Source organism: Odontomachus brunneus, unplaced genomic scaffold, assembly GCF_010583005.1.
Source record: "Odontomachus brunneus isolate Ranch 3 - 2012 unplaced genomic scaffold, Obru_v1 Obru_scaffold_147, whole genome shotgun sequence".
In the NCBI taxonomy this organism is placed as follows: Eukaryota; Metazoa; Arthropoda; class Insecta; order Hymenoptera; family Formicidae; genus Odontomachus; species Odontomachus brunneus.
This window is the reverse complement of record NW_022639597.1, coordinates 10044-10509: the sequence shown is the minus strand read 5'-3', so window position 1 is coordinate 10509 and position 466 is coordinate 10044.

Below are 466 nucleotides of genomic sequence, written 5' to 3'. Positions count from 1 at the left end.
CATTACTAGAAGCCCTTGCGTACACAGAATTTTCATGTATTTACGTGTGCACGCGCAAAATATATACACACAGATACACAAACTTCGATTATATAACCCTGTGAAGCGCGACATTGAAGAACTAGTTTTTAAATCCTCTTAATTTCATTTTCAGAATATTGACTATGAAAAACACTATAATAATTGCTTATATCAAATTCTGTAAATTAAACGAGATATAGATAAGATTATCCGAAATCTTCGGAGAAAAAACCGCGTTTGCAAAACTTCACTCGCGCCATTTCCTGTTGAAGATTGGCCATTACAGGGTTGAAAATCGAATCAATCGAATGAATAGATAACTATATATCGTCTATTCGACATCCACGTGAGTGACGTTAAAATTCGATCAATTGACTAATGTAGAATATGTTTTGGAACAGCTATGGCATAACATTTTAACTCATCCCTTATGTTGCTCCGTAAC